The 21,428-nt window shown below is 39.4% G+C and overlaps 1 protein-coding gene across 8 annotated transcripts in view; it reads right to left on the reverse strand.

The window, feature by feature from the left end:
• LOC126334869 (atypical protein kinase C) overlaps nt 1-21,428 on the reverse strand; it is a 704,619-nt gene that overhangs the window by 115,075 nt on the left and 568,116 nt on the right. The window lies entirely within an intron of this gene.

The raw sequence follows: 21,428 nt of genomic DNA on the forward strand, positions 1-21,428 counted from the left end.
CTGTTTACATGGAATGGCCTGGGTCCTTTACTCCAAATGAACTGCCAAATGAACTGACAATTGACCAGAAACAGTTATGTTCAGCTACATCGAGGCCATTTGCAGCCATTCCTGTACTTCATGTACCCAAACGACAATGAAGTTGTTATTGACAACAATGTACCATGTCACACGGTCACAACTGTTTGCATCTTGTTTGAGGAACATTCTGGACAGTTTGAGCTAATGATCTGCCCATCCAGATCATCTGACATGAATCCCATTAAACACTCATGGGATATAACTGAGAGGTCAGTTCATGCACAAAATCTTGCACCAGCAACACTTTCACAATTATTGGTGGCTATAGAGGCAGGACTGATCAGTATTTCTGCAGGGGACTACCAACAACTTTTTGAGTCCATGCCACATCGAGTTACTGTGCTATTGCAGAAATGAGGAGATCTGATGTGTATTTGGATGTATCCTATGACTTTTGTCATCTCACTATATTAGGGGTGTGCTGCTCAACACAACCATATTGATTAAAAATCTGGTCATAACACCTATAGTGGTATGAAATGGAACGAACACCTAGGATGAGTGGCAGGGAAGGCGAGTCAATGATTTCACTTTATTGGGAGAATTCTAGATCAGTGCAGGTCATCCTTAGGGGCAAACTTATAGGTAAGACTTATGCAGCTGATTCTTGAGTACTGCTGAAGTGTTTCGGATCCCCAGGAAACAAAGAATCAATTCAGAGGGGTCCTGCTACATCTGTTAGCACGATGTTTGATCAATACACTAACATTACAGAAACGGTGTGTGAACACAAATGGCATCCCTCAAGGAAAGATGATGTTTCTTCTGGGAAACACTGTTCAGAAATGAAATTCTTCATTTGTGTGACCATATTGTCCATAGTTGCTTTATAATTATTGAAGGTATTTTAATTCCGCCTTTTTAACTACAAGAAAATTTGCATTTTTTTCACCAAATGCATTTCCTTTTATTGAAATAAAACATTATCTGTGGTCTCTAACAAAAGATACTTTTGATCTAGAATGAAAGCCATTTTGTTAACATCTCCCATTACATTTATTTCCAGTATAACAAAATGCATTTGATGACAAAACTGCTCATATTCATCTGGTTGCAAAGACTGAAATAAAATACCTTCTGTAACAGTTGGGAATGTTTGGAGTACTGACATCTGTGACTGACTTTAGAACAATCCTACTGCCAGCAACTTACATGTCCTACATGGACTTCAAAGACAAGATAAGAGAAATCATGGCCTATAGGGAAGCAAATAAACAGTTGTTTATCCTCACTTCATTTCAGAGTTCAACCACTCTGTAATATAGTGTATAGTATTGTGAAATTTCCTGAAACATTAAAATTTTGTGCCATATGTGGACTTGAAGCAAAAATCTTGCTTTTTAGAGCAATTCCCCTGAAAGGCAAAGTTCCTCTTTCATCTACATCTACATCTACATTTACACTCCGCAAGCCACCCAACAGTGTGTGGCGGAGGGCACTTTACGTGCCACTGTCATTACCTCCATTTCCTGTTCCAGTCGCGTATGGTTCGCAGGAAGAACGACTGTCAGAAACCCTCCATGTGTCCTTGAATCTCTCTAATTTTACATTTGTGATCTCCTCGGCAGGTATAAGTAGGGTGAGACAATATATTCGATACCTCATCCAGAAATGCACCCTCTCGAAACCTGAACAGCAAGCTACACCGCAATACAGAGCGCCTCTCTTGCAGAGTCTGCCACTTTAGTTTGCTAAATATCTCCGTAATGCTATCACACTTACCAAATAACCCTGTGATGAAAGACGTCGCTCTTCTATGGATCTTCTCTATCTCCTCTGTCAACCCGACCTGGTATGGATCCCACACTGATGAGCAATACTCAAGTATAGATTGAACGAATGTTTTGTAAGCCACCTACTTTGTTGATGGACTACATTTTCTAAGGACTCTCCCAATGAATCCCAACCTGGCACCCTCCTTACCAACAATTAATTTTATATGATCATTCCATTTCAAATCGTTCCGTATGCATACTCCCAGATATTTTACAGAAGTAACTGCTACCAGTGTTTGTTCCGCTATCATATAATCATAAATAAAGGATCCTTCTTTCTATATATTCGCAATATATTACATTTGTCTATGTTAAGGGTCAGTTTCCACTCCCTGCACCAAGTGCCTATCTGCTGCAGATCTTCCTGCATTTTTTCCCCCTAATGCTGCAACTTCTCTGTATACTACAGCATCATCCGCGAAAAGCCGCATGGAACTTCCAACACTATCTACTAGGTCATTTATATATATTGTGAAAAGCAATGGTCCCATAACATCCCCCTGTGGCATGCCAGAGGTTACTTTAACATCTGTAGATGTCTCTCCATTGAGAACAACATGTTGTGTTCTGTTTGCTAAAAACTCTTCAATCCAGCCACACAGCTGGTCTGAGATTCCATAGGCTCTTACTTTGTTTATCAGGCAACAGTGCAGAACTGTATCGAACGCCTTTCGGAAGTAAAGGAAAATGGCATCTACCTAGGAGCCTGTAGGGACCCAAAACAATTTTAATCTGGCAGGAAAATTAACAAGACTTTTATTTTTATTTGTGATTACAGTTAGCAAAATTTTAAAATACACCATTAAATGTAACCAAGAGAAATATTTTATTATCTGCACTGATTGTGATAGTTCATGGAAGTCCAATTCATGGGAGATGGGAAATGACAATAAGTACAACATCAGATCTGGTGGATACTGCTTTGTGTGGATGTTCCGCCATGATGTTGTCGTATGCAGCATAGCTGCAAAACTAGAAAAATAAAGATACACAAGAAGAGCTGCAGGAGATCAACACTTTGTGCAAGGACAGAGAGTTGACACACAACATAAATAAAAGTAACATATTGCGTTTAAATTGGCAGAAAGTTTCATGGCAGTTCAATTACACTATTGTTTATCAGCCACTGAAAAAATGTCAATGAGTATGGGCCAGGTGCAACCTACAGTAGGATCACAAAAAACTCGTTATGAAGAAAGCAGATGTTGGGCTCAGAGTCAATGGAATAGTTCTACGGAAATGAAAGAGGTAACTTACAATACCCCCATTTGACTGATTCTTGGGACCATTCATCAGATTGGAAACCTTGCCAAATAGGGTTAGAAAAGAAGATCAAAATGAACTACAGAAAAACGGTGTGTTTCTCAACAGGCAGATTTTCATCAAACTTCAGTCAGAAACTCACTAGAGAGGTACTGGGCATCACGGAGAGGGTATACTTCAAGAAAAATGTGGCAACGTACTACTAACTCCCACATACAATCCCAAAATAACTGCAGCAGTAAATTTACAGAAATTCACATTCTTACATAAGCTTCGTTGCAATTATTCTTCCTGTGCATTGTTCATGAATGGAACAGGATGAGGAGTAAACAATAATGGCATCCAAAGTACTCTGTATCATTCATAAGACAATGGGTTATGGGAATACAGATACATTGTAGGCATGTTCTATGTGTCCTGCCTGGAGGGCACTGCCACTGAAAGCTGCAGTGCAGCCATTTAAGCGAAGTGTGGTGGGGAGCTGTGGGTGACATCCACCATCAGGTCTTCTAGTGGCCTAACTTGTGGGTCCAGGGAGCAGTTAACAACTGGCATCGCAGAGGGGTGTGCCACTACTAATGCCCGCCTTCTGTTGCAGTACACACACTTTGATGGTGCACACCTTTCTCTTGTTGGAGGCCACAGTGTGACCCAGACCTATGTCACACACTCCATGCATAGCCAGTGGGTGCTTACTGGGACACTGTCTATGATGTCAATGACAGTGCTCTGGTAACCCACTGCCTAGAGCTGCTAACACTAGAGGCAGGGTGGACAACACCAACCGAGCTGTGACTAACGTGCTGTGACATCATTGGGTGCTGAATATTCATCTCCATCACAGCAGTGGCCGAGATGGTATGGTGATATGGTAGCAGCCAACAATAAAGGCAACAGTATGTTTTGAAACAATAAATGCTTGTTTGTTAATGATGTTTTACTAGACCCTACAGGTGCTGTGCAGGTTATCTCCGACCAAACTATGGCTCATCCCACAAGGGCTGACAATTCAGTCAGATTCTGATATTGATGACCTAATGCTGCCACCTCATCTAGCATCTGGTCTAAAGGCAGCTGCAATATATTGCAAAAACATCATGCCACGACTGTATTGTCTGAAGGGTACTTCCGCTACAACAATCTCAACATGTTTCTACACACTGAGTAATTCATAAGTGTGTACCAGGCAAACATTAGCCACCACCACTGGCCCAATATGATGGTGCAAAGCAGGCAATGGAAGGAAGTAAGTTAACAATTTGATGTCAGTTAACATGTAAGTTATTAGACACTAGCCTGTTTGCCTGTGGATAAGGATGAAAACTACTAAGGGTCTTCTGGGGGCAGTCATAGCAAAAATTAAGTCATTACAAAAACAACAGAAATGGTAAATTAAGTTAACAACAGAAATGGTAAATTAAGTTAACAACAGAAATGGTAAATTAAGTTAACAACAGTGGAATTAAAACACATGAAGCCACTGATAACAAATGTCCAAATCAGTAATTTGTCAAAAAAGAACATCCTGTTGCTAATCGGCACACAGTTCTCCATACTGACTATTATGGTGCATATATAGGTTTCATTTGTCTAGACATACTTCTTAGCATGACTGAGCACCAAACACGGTTTACAGCAAATAGACCTACTTTGAGTTCCAACTGTGTTCCACAGCTTTCTTAAGAGCACAAGTGATTGATAATCTCCATGCAGTGGCAGTGCCTTTAAAGTAAACTAAAACTGCCAAGATTCTGTATCAATCATACTATGCATACTGCAGATTCTCCCTGCATTTCCATGTGTTCTACCTGTGGCCCATCTTGTACGTGTAGCTATCTGCAGGTAGGCTGAATCATTTTATTTAACAATACTACAACACACAGAAAGCCTTCAACTCACTCTGTTTTAATTCTCAAGTTTACTTAAGCAATCACCATATACAGGGTGTTCCAAAAGTATTCTTTCAAATTAATATGGGAGGTATTTATTTATTTACTCCATGTGATACGACAGTACACAGTGTGTTACAGAAGTCTGATAAAATCTGTTAACATTGTTAAGCTATATTATGGGTAGATTATGGTCTTATAATACATTGCAACAGTATGAACAAAATAGCTCCATTAAGTAGTTCGTGTTTTGCACTTAAACACCATGAATAAAATTACTTTTATTCACATTCTTTTAAAGAGTAAAACCATTAATACAATAAATATGACTTCACAGATTTACTAAACTGTCTTCAATAGATGTAATACATATGGGAAGCTTGTTGAACAGCTGAAGGCCCAAGAGCAATGTTCCCTTTTTACAATGGTGTGTGTTTGCAGCACATAACACATGCAGATTCGAGTTCATTCTGGTGTTGAATTCGTGTATCACTTTTTTTAAAAAAAGTCGGGATTGAGCTGGTACAATAAAATTTTTAAAAAAATTTGCCGTCTCAGGATCGTGTACATAAGGCAGTGTTAGGATGGGGTAAAGAACAGCAAAACAAATCTATTTTGACAATCAACATATGGTCTTTCAGACACCTTATAATGTTAGGGAATATTTTTTAGTGATGCTAACATATGATCTTGTGTTGGTGTCATTGAGTGGAAATGTGTATTGACATTCAAATACCCACAGTTCACATATTTGGACACGTGAATCCACGAGGCTCTCGACCGTGTGCTCACTGACAGATGTTCGGTGTTAATGTATGGACAGGAATTCTCAGTGATAGGTTGATTGGAACATACATTCTTCCATTCTGCCTCAACAGTTGGAGATATTGCATCTCCATAGAATGTGTGTTACCAGAACTGCTGGAGGATGTACCTCTGAATGTTAGACAAAGGATGTACTTCCAGTACAATGGTGTGCCATCCCAGCATTTTTATGAAGTATCATCTGAGACTCATCTCTGAGAATTGATGAATCAGCTGAGGTGGCCCTGTGACCTGCCCATCCAAGTCACCTGATGTCACTCATCTGGACTTCTTCCTCTGAGGGCATATGAAGCACCTGCTGTATGAAACAGAAGAAGACCTCATCGCTAGAACTGCCATTGCTGCTGCTACCACTGTGGACATGCCAGGGATGTTCGAATGGACATGACTATCAATAGTCTGACAGTGTACTTCATTTATAGTAGACACTGGTTGTACATCAAGCAGTTCCTATGAGTGCCAGCACTGTAATTATCATTCCAAACTACTCCATGTGTAAATTGTCCCTATCATCAGAAATTTCTGTCAGGGACTATATGTACCATAACTAAATGTATTTCTTTTGATATTTTCTTCCCCCCATGTTAATCTGAACAAACCGTTTCAGAGCGGCTTGTATAAGAATGTCAAATTCATTAACTTACATATCAACAAATAGTACATATAATGTATCATCAGGTACTGTCTCCTCAACCAGTCTAACACCACTTGACCCATTGTCAATCAGGGAGGATAGGGTACTCACAATATTTATTACAAACCAACACATTGTGTGTAACTACAATTTCTTCATTTCTTTATTTTTTGCCTATTTAGATTTGACAGTGAAGCAGGAGTTTCCAGAAACAATGGTGGGGTTGCTAATTTACTTATTGTTATCTATACCACATCAACCCTAACTATAATCCATTTATAATAAGAAACAAACACATACATGATTTTTTGGGAAAAAAAAGCGTATTTGGGGATATAGTGCTATGGGCAATATGATGAAAAATAGTGAACCATGTGATGAGTGAAATTTTTAATATGACTAAAGTAACAGCAACTGCTGTCTACAGTAAAGTGAAAATGCTAGTCTGGAACCATTCATAATCAGTTCTGCAAGTGCCAAACATCTTTACATGACACATTCGAACATATCATACAGTCTGCCTCAGAAGGATTTTAGGTATTTTAACAATACATCGCTGCAAACAATACTCTGGAATTCAACTACATATTAATGGTTAAATACCAGTTAATACCACCAATAACACTCATGCATTAAAATAGTTGCACCCATTGTACTTTAATCATATACCGGTTACATATGAGATTGAATTACAGTCAACATTCTATTGTTGATTCATGTTTTCAAGCACACTTTCCTAAGAAGATGTGGCACAAACTGATTATCTATCAATTGCATGTAACACCGATCTATCTGTGTCTCTTAAAGAAAGCCTGTCACAGTACTTTGTAAAATATTAAGTTTCCAACATCTGATGATGTCCCTTTAGTCATGAGAAGATGAAAAGATTAGGGAAGTTTTACTGGTAGCAAGGACATGGGTGATGAAGGAAACATGTCATGTGCCTTGTGAAGGAACAATCTGGATATTTTCCAAAAGTGACTTCAAGTAACACCACAAAACTAGTACCTGATTGACTTAATCACAATCTAAACATCACTCCTCCCATCTTTGAGCCCAATTTTTCCAACAAGTGCACCAAGAAACTTGTTTTTGATGTTTGTCACACTTATTCATTTCAATGAAATCTGCAAATAATTTGGCTGTGTTGTATCACAGTTACAGACACTGCCACTAATTTCCATTACTGTTACTCTTTGCTGTATAGAAAAGGATGCATTGTGTAACTCACAGAGAAAAGTTAATAATGAAAGAGTAACTCCTGCTCACCATATGAGCATTGCTGCCTACAACAAAGAACCTCAAGTCACAGATCCTTATAATGGATGCTTAAAGACAGTTACACTGTTTGCAAGTTAGCTCTGAAAGAGCACATTGTCTGTACACTCAGCAATATTTTAATCTTGTTTATGTTCCTCCCGACCAACCACTACCTAGCAAACCATTTGCTGTCTATGAGAAACATTGATATGCAGGAAAGCAGTGAAACTTGCTCATCAAACTTCTAGTAAGTTTTAAGGTTAGACTTTATACTGTAAAGACCAGCTTGTTTCTTTTATTTTCACTACCAAAAGAATGTTTACATTATTTCTTCAATTAAAGACATACTTTAAATTTTATTTATTTCAGTAACAGACAAAGAAGGGACAACAATGCCCAACAACACTGGCAGTATTCTCCATCTTTATTCCATATTTGTAAGAGATCCTTTAGTAGAGAGTGGTCTACTGAGACTATAGTTTATTTATTTACAATGCCAGTTAAAATTATGGCTGGTTCGCTTAGAAATGAAGGATTCATATGTTATTTTAGCTATGTCAGATCTTGTAAACTCTATGGCTGTTAATGAATGTTGGTGAATAATGCAATCAGCCACAAATGATTTTAAAATGCTTTTATTTTAGAGCCATAAAGGATTCATAGATTAACCTCACATCTCCAGCATAAGGAAACAATTTAAGCAGGATAGACTCTCATATGAATGAAATAGTAAAAGTTCTGCAGAAAGTTATAAGGCTTCTTTATACAGGGAGTTTCTAAAATGAATGTAAAAATGACACAGTTGTTAGAGTGGGTCATATCAAGCAACTTTCACATAGCACCCAATGTCTGCATCCCATTGAATTTGGCACTAAGCATAATTTAAACAGCATTACATGCTGCAAGGAAGGTAGGCATACAACCTGCCATCAGAGTCAACACAGTAACAGATCTGCAGAGAAACGTTTTCAATTTCTTTGTGACATCAAACTAACAGAGGCGTGGTTCATGTTTCATGACCATTATTGGAGAACAGTTACAAAAACAGCTTGAAATTATGCCCTCCTGCTTGAATTCAAGCCAAGCAACAATACCAGAGAGATTGTCACACCCTTTCAAACACCATTTTAAAAGTGGGGATCGCATCAGAGGCTGCCGTAATTCACGCTATCAGCTCTTCATCCATCACAATAGGTGTTTTGTAAGAAACATGTTTCAGGTGTCACAAAAAGAAAAGAAAAAATAGCATATCAAATACCTGCCACCATTTCAGCTTTAATGGTGAGTTACACTCCTGGAAATTGAAATAAGAACACCGTGAATTCAATGTCCCAGGAAGGGGAAACTTTATTGACACATTCCTGGGGTCAGATACATCACATGATCACACTGACAAAACCACAGGCACATAGACACAGGCAACAGAGCATGCACAATGTCGGCACTAGTACAGTGTATATCCACCTTTCACAGCAATGCAGGCTGCTATTCTCCCATGGAGACGATCGTAGAGATGCTGTATGTAGTCCTGTGGAATGGCTTGCCATGCCATTTCCACCTGCCGCCTCAGTTGGACCAGCGTTTGTGCTGGACGTGCAGAACGCGCGAGACGACGCTTCATCCAGTCCCAAACATTCTCAATGGGGGACAGATCCGGATATCTTGCTGGCCAGGGTAGTTGACTTACACCTCCTAGAGCACGTTGGGTGGCACAGGATACATGCGGACATGCATTGTCCTGTTGGAACAGCAAGTTCCCTTGCCGATCTAGGAATGGTAGAACGATGGGTTCGATGACGGTTTGGATGTACCGTGCACTATTCAGTGTCCCCTCGACGATCACCAGAGGTGTACGGCCAGTGTAGGAGATCGCTCCCCACACCATGACGCCGGGTGTTGGCCCTATGTGCCTTGCTCGTATGCAGTCCTGATTGTGGCGCTCACCTGCACGGCACCAAATACGCATACAACCATCATTGGCACCAAGGCAGAAGCGACTCTCATCGCTGAAGACGACATGTCTCCATTCGTCCCTCCATTCACGCCTGTCGTGACACCACTGGAGGCGGGCTGCACGATGTTGGGGCGTGAGCGGAAGACGGCCTAACGGTGGGCGGGACCGTAGCCCAGATTCATGGAGACGGTTGCGAATGGCCCTCGCCAATACCCCAGGTGCAACAGTGTCTCTAATTTGCTGGGAAGTGGCGGTGCGGTCCCCTACGGCACTGCGTAGGATACTACAGTCTTGGCGTGCATCCGTGCGACGCTGCGGTCCAGTCCCAGGTCGACTGGCACGTGCACCTTCCGCCGGCCACTGGCGACAACATCGATGTGCTGTGGAGACCTCACACCCCACGTGTTGAGCAATTTGGCGGTACGTCCACCCGGCCTCCTGCATACCCACTATATGCCCTCGCTCAAAGTCCGTCAACTGCACATACGGTTCACGTCCCCGCTGTCCTGGCATGCTACCAGTGTTAAAGACTGCGATGGAGCTCTGTATGCCACGGCAAACTGGCTGACACTGACGGCGGCGGTGCACAAATGCTGCGCAGCTAGTGCCATTCGACGGCCAATACCACGGTTCCTGGTGTGTCCGCTGTGCCGTGCGTGTGATCATTGCTTGTACAGCCCTCTCGCAGTGTCCGGAGCAAGTATGGTGGGTCTGACACACCAGTGTCAATGTGTTCTTTTTTCCATTTCCAGGAGTGTATATTCCTGTTTTCCCGCAGGCACATAATGATGTTAAATGAAACCTAGTGCTGAATGCTAAGGAATGCTGACATGGGTTGCTATGTGGAAGTTGCTTATTATGACCCATTCTACTCACCCTCTCATTTTTTACACTAATTTTAGAAACGTCATGCAAAAACAACATGAATCACTCCACAAGAAAAAATGGATTGTCGTATATGTAATGGAAAATGAAGTAACAACCAAGATACACTCTTCAAGAGTGGCACTGTGAGGAGAAAAAGGGGGGGGGGGGGGGGGCATTGAACTCCCTAAACCTCAATCCCCTGCTGTAACTTTACTTGGCAACTTAAGAGTGTCGCTTCAATATTTTGAATAAAAGACTCCATTGGTCTTCCTCATGCATATATAATGAAGACTAAAGACATGTAACAGCAAAAAGGAATAGAGGGTTCTTGAGGAAAATACTGCTTAATGCAGTGCCATGAGCTCCAATCTTAATTTTCCCTGGTTTCAAAAGTATTAATTTTTAGCGCAAGAGCATTTGGTCACCAAAACTGATCAGTAAACAGGAAATGTATGGTCTGTATTTGAATGAAATTTTCAGTGTGAGACTACAATAATACATTTTACTGATCTTTTCATAGCACTTAAGAAAATTATACTTTTCATGATATCTGTTGAAAAAGGAAAACCAATTAGGGAATTTGCAAACTGCAATGCACTCTCTGAAGCATATAAGGTAGCAATGTGTAGAATTAAAAACTGAGATTTCACGAAGAACAAAGCAAAATAAAACTTAAACACATAAAAATTTCATTTAGTCATACCACACACTGAAAATTAATGATAATGTTCCTGCTAAAAATTATTTCATAATAAAAGCAGTAAAAATCAAGAAAAATTTCATGTTTATGGTATTTGTTATCACCAGGTAGGTCCGCTTCAAGTTATTTTCATGCTTGCATTAAAGCTGAATATGCTCTTCCTCTGTTCTGAATTAACAGCCCGAATTCAGTTCATAATCTTAACTTTTCTCTTCCAGTGTTAAACCAGTTCTGAGGGGAATTAAATCATGACATCACAGTTGTTACTGTATATTATATCCACTTAATTTTACTGGCATGAAAGGTCAGGCTTATTGTTATTTATGAAATGAATTACTTCACTTCTTTGAAGCTATTTATAACACATGAAACTTCCTGGTAGATTAAAACTGTGTGCCAGACTAAGTCTCAAACTCACAACTTTTGCCTTTTTAACACATTTTTATTAGGTCGCATTCTTGTCTGTTTCTTCAGTACACATTTTGCAACCGATTTTAAATTAATTTTCTGAAGAGCTAAAAGCTTGAAACATTTCACATAGCTCGAACTCAATGACAATGCAGTATTAACCCACTCTCATGTCTGGTGGGTGGTGGAAGGTACTTAGTCTACTACTGCAACATCCCCCTTTTAGTGTTTCACTCGCATTGTTTCATAGTAAGAGCTGTTGCCAATAAGTCCCTATGTGAGCTTAAGTCTCTCTAATTTCTACCTTTGAGGTCTTTTTGTGAGACAATTGCAGGAGCAAGCAATGTATTGGTTGACTCACGTGATGAAAAACTGAAATAACCCCGAAATTTACCACTTGTCTCTGTTGCGATATCAAAATCTGTGAAATCGATTGAAAAGTCTCACACCAGACTAAAGAGCAGAAAATAAATATTTAAATAATTTTTCAAAGATAATACATTTTTAAAATGGACAAAAAAGAGTAAAATAATTTCTCCTGGCTCATTATAGATTCCTAACCTCATATAGATAATACTGAAAATTTGTGTTTGTGAATTTTTAATAGCTATGAAAATACAGAATTTAAATCAAAAAACATGGTGTGAATGCAATACATAATTGATGCATGAACAGATCATCTCCTTACTATTATTTATTGCATGCATCCCACATTTTTTTGTTTTGAATTCGTTTTGAATTCAACACATATTTTTGTAGCCATTCAAAATTCACCAGTAAAATTTTTCAGGTCTATCTGTATGGGATTAGGAATCTGTATGCGTCCAGGAGAAATTATTTTATACTTTTCAGTCTATTTTAAAATGTGTTACATTAAAAAGCTCTTTATTTAAATAATTACTTAACACATTTTTATTAGGTCACTTTCTTATCTATCTGTCTGTCCGTCTGTCTGTGTCTGTCCAGTACAAATTGGAATTGATTCTAAACTAACTTTCTGAAGAGCTATAGACTTCAAACTTTCAATGTAACTCAGGAAAGGATGACAACGCAATCTTAACTCACTTTCCAGCTTGTTGTGTTGTGGAGGCACTATTATACCACTGCCATTTTCCTCTTTCCCTGTTCCAGTCACAAAAGTTTATTGCTAAGAACAGTTGCTGGTAAGTCTCTGTGTGAATTCTAATATATCTACTTTTCACCATCATGGTTTCTTCATGAGATATACATAGAAGAAAGCAATATAATGGTTCACTCAGATGGAGAGAAACTGAAACAAACCTAAAATTTACGTCTCCATTTCAATCTCATCAAAATGTTTCAAATCGACTGAAACACTTGACACACACAAGACTAAAATGTAAAGAATAAATTTTAATGTACTACATTTTTTTATATTGGACTAAAATGTATAAAATAATTTCACCTAGCCATTTCACCCATACAAACAGATAGTGGCAATAACATATAAGAACTGCAACATACCAGAGACTCTGAATGATTGTGTGGACCTCTATTGAGAGAAAGTGTTACTCACATGTTTCAGTTCTACAGGAAGCATATTATAAGAACAAGCTTTCTTGAAAGTATCACTTTCAGGATCCTTTGCAGAACCACATTGCTGCTGGCTCGATTATCAGAATAATCTGCACTGTCACTGATACTGACATCCGAAAGCTGTTTTTCTTTTTATATTTTCGCCCAATTATGTCATAGAAAATATTATTCTGAAGCAGTTCTGGGCTTTCACAAAGGATACTCCTAAGAACAGAAAAGGGTAGCATAACAATTCACAAGGTCTGTCAGTGGAGAGCTAACAGATTACTGTTCAAGTGCTGTAAAATTTCAACTCTGTCATCCCTTAATACTTACTCACTCATATGATTAAAATTGAGTAGTTCTGTCTCATTCAATACAATCTCCAGTATTCACTTAACAAAGACCTAACAGAATGATGATCTGTCATCCTTACCCTAATACATACTAAGATGTACACTATTCTGTGGGTTCAATTTTTACTTAGAATATGCTTTCTGTAGAACCGAAAAATGTGAGTAACACTTTTTCTCACTGGAGATTGACACATTCATTCAGAGTCTCTGCTATGTTCCAATTCTTGTATGTTATTGCCATTCTCTTATTTTCATTGTGTTTTAAAATAGACTTTCTGCAAAGCCAGTAGGTAGTGACTGAACATTACCAATTATCTTTAACTCACAAAACTGCACAGACTGTAATAAAAAGGAAAGAAAACAGTGTGTGACAATAAAGTTACAGAATACTCAATTGTGGAGGAATTGTTCATTCACTGAAACATTGTAGTTTGTGTTTGTAGTTAATCACACATTAATTATTTATATGCAAGAACAAATGTTACTATTCTTCTATAAAATTATTTAATTCATGATTTTACAAAATTAGCCTGTTGGCAGTTGAGCAAGTGGAAAATTTAATTTATGTCACTTAACCTATTGAACTTGCTGCAAACTCTCCACCAATATCAATTTCAACATTCAATAATAAATGTTACAAATATAGAAATTATATTCATCGCAGTGCTACACACTTAATAATGTGGAAGTTCTTACTGCATCACTTTCACCACCATTTCACTACCTTAAATTTTGACTGGTTGTATCATAACATGTTGGTTATCCCCTACATTTTTTCCATAACCCTATAATGTTCACATATGTTCAGTCCCACATGTTGGTTACATTGATGGCAATAATGGTGGATGCTGGGGTCTGGAGCACAGCCAACGGTCTAACTCATCTCAGAAGCGTTCCACTGGGTTCAGGCCAGCCAGTCTCTATCACTGGGAATATTACTGTCCACAAACCACTGCCTCACAGATGCTGTTTTATGACAGAGAGCATTACCATGCTGATACAATCAATCATAGTACCTCAGCTGTTCCTCTATTGTATGCAGTACTCTATGCCATAACATGTGTTCATATTCTTTCGTACCTAGTATTATTTTAAGTGTGATAACAGGACCACACCTTAACCATGAAGAACATCTTCATACCACACCACTGCCTCCTCCATACTTCACTGTTAGTACTACATATGATAGCAGATAATGTTCCAGACCCCACCATCCATTTGTCACAATTTCAGCATGAGTAATCACTGCAAATCACTTATTTCAGTCATTGACTGCCCAGGCACAAAGCTCTTCACACCATCTCAAGTGTCACTTAGCACTGACGATAGAAATGAGTGGCTTATGAGGAGCAGTTTGGCCATTGTGTCCCATTCTTTTCAGCTCCATTCACGCAGTCACTGTGCTTGTTGGTAGCACTTTGGAACTCATGATTGATTCCTTACACGGATATCTTAGAATTTTTTTACAATTACCATCTACAACACTCGACAGTCCCTCTCTATCAGTACACGAGATCAGCCTGGTCTTTGTTTATCTGTTGTAGTTCCTTCCTGTTTCCACTTCACAATCATACCACCAACAGTTGCCTTTGGTGGGTTTATAAGGGTAGAAATGTCTTTGATGGATTTGTTACTCGCGAGACATCCAGTAACTACGCCCAAATTTTGGCACAGCTAGTGGCCAGTTCAACATTATTTATGGGTATTGGGGTACTTACACTCAGACAGGGAATGTCTGTTATATTTTTGACACTTTTTCTAAATTTATTGCATAGTGTTACCATAGACTGAATGCGATATTACTGCATCTACTGCTGGTTAAGCTATCTTCAGCATTTAGGAGTAATCTTTGCCCACTGACACTGACAACTCTATTTAACTTGTGATTGTCATTTCATGTGCAGACTTAGTGTGATACAGTAGTGTGGGTGAGTCCGTTATTAATGATGATTGGCCACACCTGTATTCAGATGTGTATGTTTGGAAATAATGAATGTAGTCTAATTATGTGTTCTTACAGCCTTAAAGTTTCAGCGTGAAACTATTAATATTGTATGGTAATGTACAGGACATTGTTAAATGTTGTGTAGTTAAACTGGCTTGAAATGTGTAAGAACTTCAGTAATAAATCATACAATCTGTGATCTTTCATTAACCATTATCAACTGAGGCCTTCATAATCCACTTCATAAAATTACCAGCAAAGGGCAGAATGTAAGTAGATATTTGGAGGTGATGACTCAGTCGTGTTATACCATCATATTTAATTGTGAGAAACCATCATGTGTGAAAGTAGCTTTGAAGGTATCCCATAGGAGTGTTATTTGGCTTCCACTACCTTATTTTAAGGATAAAGTCAGAATATTTGATAGGTTGATTTCAGATGCTACTGTTGCATATAAAGAAGAAAATTTTAAGGGATTGCAAGAAGACCCGCAGGGAATCAATTCTTGGTCTTGAAAGAAAACATAAGTGTAAACAAATATAGCAAAAAAATCATTATTCTTTAATTACATGTTTGTTAACCAACAGCAGGAAAGAGAGACAGCTGTAACAAACAATATGGAAAAATATATCTAAAAACAAAGATGGTGTGACTTACCAAACAAAAGTGCTGGCAGGTCGATAGACACACAAACAAACACAAACATACACACAAAATTCGAGCTTTCCAACCGGCGGTTGCTTCGTCAGGAAAGAGGGAAGGATAGGGAAAGATGAAAGGATGTGGGTTTTAAGGCAGAGGGTAAGGAGTCATTCCAATCCCGGGAGCGGAAAGACTTCCCTTAGGGGAAAAAAGGACAGGTGTACACACGCACACACACACATATATCCATCCGCACATACACAGACACAAGCAGACATATTTAAAGGCAAATATCAAGGTATATGTGTGTGCAGAGTGCCTGTAAGTAGATGAACACATGAGCACCCAAAGTAGTTGTAGGAAAAGCAGAGAACAGACTGAGAACCAATGGAAGAAACCTCTGTGAATTTAATTGACCTACAAGGCATGAGGTACAAGGCTCAGAAAATCCTCACTCAAATGATTCTGGCATCAGCTTACCAAGTAATATTAATAAGAAGATAGAAGACGGGTGCATTTTGTCAAAGGCTCACTTACAAACATATGAGTACCATAGAAATGTTCATCCCCCTCTAGTAGCAGATGTCATAGGAGCTGTATCATGCATCAGAAACAGTTACTCTATAAAAATTCTGAGAGGAAGAGTCAAGGACTATATTACTTCTGAAATGAATCTGATTATAAAATCAGACATACTGGAGCTCATACAGAAGTTTACTGTCAGTCATTCTCCTGAAAACCATTAATGAATGGAGAATGAGATGGATGGAATGATAGTTGTAAACAAACTGCTTTCTTCCACACACAGTAAGGTGGCCTGTAGAGCATGGATATAGACATAGAAAGAATGCTATACACCGATTAGTCATAACCTTTGGTGTGGCTATAATAGAGAGCCATTAGTTTATGGATTTAAAGACATTCATTGTTGAAGCAAATGTTGATAAAAAGATCACTGAAGACAGAGCATACACTTTGGTAATGCATGAATGGGGGCAAAAAATTTAATGTAACTTGTTTGAAGCATTTATCTTACCATTAATTTCAAGTGATTTACAGAAACTTCAGAAAATCTAAATCAAAATAAAACCTACACGGACATGAACTCTGCTCCAACCAAATAGGTGTTCACTGTGCCATCTAGACCAGTTCCATTTTGTCATAGCTGGTCTCATGAGGATTAATGTCCAACAAATAATCCAGTTTCAGAATTACAAAAAGTGGCAACTTACAATATTTCCACAATGCTTTAACAATACTGCCCAACACCACCAAATGCAGTGTCATCCTTTTCCCCCAAAACATTTAAAATAAAATCAAGTCAATTTTATCACAGGAGCCGTGAATACTATAAACCAGTTTTTCCAGTGATGTGTATGGGCATTTTTAAGTTAGTAACAACACTCATTGCTAATGACCTGTGTAACTTCCATCATTTCAGATGTTTATATAAAAAGTAAATTAAGGAATACATCTTACATTAATCAAGTATGCTGAAAAATGATAATGCAAATATTAATAATTCTATGAATTTGTAGACAATTGAGAATTTGTGCCATGCTTCAATTCAAATCCACATTTCTTGCTCGCCACAAGAGTTGCCATAAGGGAGCAAGCTGCAGATCTAATCCAGTGATTGATCCATCAGTGATCTCCCAACATTACCACTGGAGGTTCTCTCAAAGAAAGGGAGGCAGATTAGAGTTTTATGTATCATCAACAGTTTAGTGTATCATCAACATAGAAGTCATTAGAAACAAAAAACAAGATCGGAATGCTTCAAGGGATGGGAAAGAAATTAGCCATATCCTTGCAACAGAACAATCCTACCATTTGCCTGGAATTATTTTAAGAAATTGTGGAAAACCTAAAACTGGATGGCCAGACATATATTTGAACCATCATCCTCCCAACCACAATTGCAGTGAGCTCACAACTCCAGGGGGCTCACCACCACACACCACCAGTCTGTTCCTCTCAAATGGTAAGCAGGAATAGGACAACTGGGAAAACAGAGTTGAAGGAGGGCTCTGGTTTACCCTGCCACAAAGGATATGTATGAAATGAATTAAATGCACTGGAAAAAAATCAAAGGGTAAATGGTGATTAAATCAAGCAAGATGCACTAACAACAAGAAACATTAGTGAAAACTGTTTAATGATATTGAACCTGCAATGTACAAATCCCTGCCCATCAGTTCTTTCACTTCATTTCAATAATCTAGCGACAACTAAGTTTGCATGAGGCTCAAGAGTGAATAATGGTTAAGATGATTGCTCCCAACAAGCAATAAATCTGGGATCGAGGCCTGACACAGCACAAATTTTCAATTGTCACTACAAATTCAATACAATGCAGATTCAGTACAATGAATTGTTCACACTGATTTGATTTCATGTCTTAGCATTTCACTTATCTTCAATTCTGTAACTCCATCTACAAACATACTCAACAAGTCCCAGTTTCTCTTATCTTCCTGGTACTTATGCGAATTGTACATGGATGGCAGCAGGATCATTTTGCAGTCAGATTCAAATAAGAGTTATCTACATTTTCTCAACAAAGATCCCCAAAAAGATCATCATCCCTCTAAGAGATTCTCATTTGAGTTGCCGAAGCATCTCTGTAACACCTGCAAGATTATCAAACCTTCTGGTAACAAATATAGCACCCTACCTCTTTATTGCTTCGATGTCTTCTTTTAATCCAAACAGTATTCTATATGTGGTCTCCTTTACAGATGAGCCATACTTTCCTAAATTACACCCAATAAGCCAAAGCTGACCATTCACGTTTCCTACTACTGCCCTTATGCACTTGTTCCACTTCCTATCACTTTGAAACATTACATCTAGATTTTAACCTACAGGCACTCAACTGTGATACTTTCCATATAGTGCAGTGTGATCATCAAATAGTTGAAGACTGGTACTCACACTATCAGTCACCCCTTTTTTGTACATAGAAAACAAGTGAGGTCCTGTTACACTTCCCTGGGCCACACCTGATGATACCCTCGACTTCAAGGGCATCCTACAAGGTTATATTACTTAAAAAGTCTTTAAGCCACTCATATCTGGGAAACTAGTCTGTATGCTTGTACCTTCATTAACAATACACAGTGAGGCACCGTATGCTTTCCAGAAATCTAGGAATACAGAATCTGCGCTTCCCTTCATTCACAGTTTGCAGGGTGAGTTGGTTGGTTGGATGGATGGATGGTTGGTTGGTTCCTTGATAGGGGGTGGGGATGGAGGTGGCTTGGGGCACCGAACAATAAGGTTATGAGTCCCACGATATAAGGTGACAGAAATTAAGGGAGGAATGACACAAACAGCACAGTCCAGTCAATGGGAAAGGAAAACAGACAAATAAGGAGACAAAAGGAATGTCAGGATGGCAGGAAGATTAAAAAGAACAGGAGGAGGAGAAGGGCATTAGCAGGAGGATCCCCAAAAGTGCACAAGTGCTACACATGATGGGGCTCCAGCACAGGCACTGACCTATCCTTGACCTATCCTGAGCGATACACCATATTGTATAATGATTGTGACACAACTGGGACAATACTATGGGAAAAAGATACAACAAAAGGGGAAACAAAATGGCACAGAAGACCGGACAAAACATTGGGAGGGGGGGGGGGGACCTGATTGGCATGGATGCAAGGCTAAAGGATTCCCAAACAAACACCAAAGATAACCAAGGGACTTCAGTTCTGGAAGGAAATTCAGGTACTTAAATCTGGAAGGACACAACATGTTCACAAATAAAAGAGAAAACTTGTAACCATGTGAGGGTCATCCACTGACAACCACATTAAGAAAGGGGGGAGGGAATTTTAGTGTGAAGGGGCACAAGGCAGGGGCAGTCCAGCAAACTATGGATCACTGTAAGGGAGCCCTGCAACTACACGGGGGGGGGGGGGGGGGGGGGGGGGGGGGGGGGGGGGGTGCGAGTTCACTATGAGTAAAAATATGGATCAACAAGGTAAGACCAGGGGGAAGATGGCAGACGATGGTAGATTACTGCAAGGAGAGGCTGAGGGAATAACACCATGTGGTGGGAGTCCCCTTCATGGCACAAAGTTTATTAGATAGGGGGTGGCTCCCAAGAGTCAGCCCACAACTGAGAAAACTGGAATTTGATGTGAATCCACAAATCCATACATGGAATGGTCACAGAGAACAGGGGGTAGGTGGCTGTCACCACAGTCCAACCATTGGTAAGCTCAATATCTGGTATACCCACTTGGCCAGGAAACCAAAGTAAATCAACCAAACAAGCAGCACAGCCATGATTGGCAAGAAGGTTGTGGATGGCAAAGACCAACATGTGCCAGCAAAAACAACAGGTGACAATCTGAAAACTACTGATTGTGTCTGTACATATTAAAAATCTGGGTGAGGGCGGACTATTAAATACAGGAGAGGGCTCGGTAGACTGCCATTTGTTTCATGGTAAATACTCCACACATGGCAGGCAACAGACAGTGTTTACAGCCAACAGAAGATGAGAAGGCATATTCCAAGTGATCAGTTGATTTAGAAGCACAAGTGTTAAAAATAATAGCATCCTGAAACTCCCATAAAGACAAAAGAGAGGTGGAGTCCAACCACTATATCCACCTGATGGCAGGCAGTGGGAAGGCAACGTCCCAAAGCTGCAAAAATTAGAATAGGAGTGGTGAACAGCGGAAGAGTGGTTAGCAATACTATTGGAAACCAGGAGCTGGGAGCACCAAACTAAAGGGGGGTGAGCCTGAAGACCCCGTTCATGAATGTAAACAAGATGTGATGGTGCCAAGTCATGTCATGGACCTTATGAAGATCGGAGAAAACTGCGAAAAGATGGTGGTGCTGAGGAAAGGTCTCCTACACTATGATTTCCAATCAAAGTAGATGACTGAAGGAAGACTGTACCTCCCAAAAGCTGTACTGGTAAGAAGACAAAAGGTCCCAAGATTCGAGGATCCAAATGAGCAGATGAGCCACTATCTATTCCAGTAACTTGCAGGGGACATTAGTCAGAATGATTGGCTGGTAACTATTGAGGGATGACAGATCCTCACCGGACTTAAAGACAGGACTCACAATACTGACCTTCCACTGAGAGAGGAACACACATTAGAGCCAAATATGATTCAACAACCAGAGGAAATACTATTATTGTAGAGGATTGAGGTACTGAAGCAAATGGTTATGGATGGAATCAGGGCCAGTGGCTGAATTATGCATAGAGAAGAGGGCCAGAAACAGCTCCCATTCAGTAAAATGTTTATGGTAAGATTCC

Source organism: Schistocerca gregaria, chromosome 2 (genome assembly GCF_023897955.1).
Source record: "Schistocerca gregaria isolate iqSchGreg1 chromosome 2, iqSchGreg1.2, whole genome shotgun sequence".
Taxonomy (NCBI): Eukaryota; Metazoa; Arthropoda; class Insecta; order Orthoptera; family Acrididae; genus Schistocerca; species Schistocerca gregaria.